This window comes from Asparagus officinalis, chromosome 6 (assembly GCF_001876935.1).
Source record: "Asparagus officinalis chromosome 6, Aspof.V1, whole genome shotgun sequence".
Taxonomy (NCBI): domain Eukaryota; kingdom Viridiplantae; phylum Streptophyta; class Magnoliopsida; order Asparagales; family Asparagaceae; genus Asparagus; species Asparagus officinalis.
In genome coordinates this window covers 13,115,448-13,115,986 of record NC_033799.1, presented here as the reverse complement: position 1 = coordinate 13,115,986, position 539 = coordinate 13,115,448, and positions in this window count along the sequence as shown.

Genomic DNA, 539 nt, shown 5'->3' with positions numbered 1-539 from the left:
CAAGTTACAAGTACTTAAGGAAAGAAATATGGAAAACTTTTTAGCACAATCCTTAACCACAACAAACTAATAATATGCATTTTTCGACTAGGCAAGTTATAACTACATTATCACGGATTTTAGCAAAAGTTGGACAAAGCAAAATTTAGAAAACCAATGAAGAGGTGCTCAGTTGCTCTCTTATGTTCTTGCCTTCTCAAGAAAAGCTTTGGAATTGAGTTCAGAAAAGTAGAAAATTTTTCATGAAAGCCATCAACAACCATTGACGATGAAGAATACTAAGAGAACATAAGAAAAGAAAAGGGTACCCAAGAAGGAAAATAGACGATCAAGCATTGTATGATATCTTTGTTTAGATGTTCAGTTATTTGAGCTTAATAGTTAGATGAACTTTTCCCTCAATATAATTTCATGTGTATTTGAAATGCCAAATAATCGACAACAGAACGTACTGGAAGTCTTATCAAGGACATGATAAACACTGGATGCCGTAAATATCCATTCAATCTGCCAATCAATACAACATAATTTCACAAAAT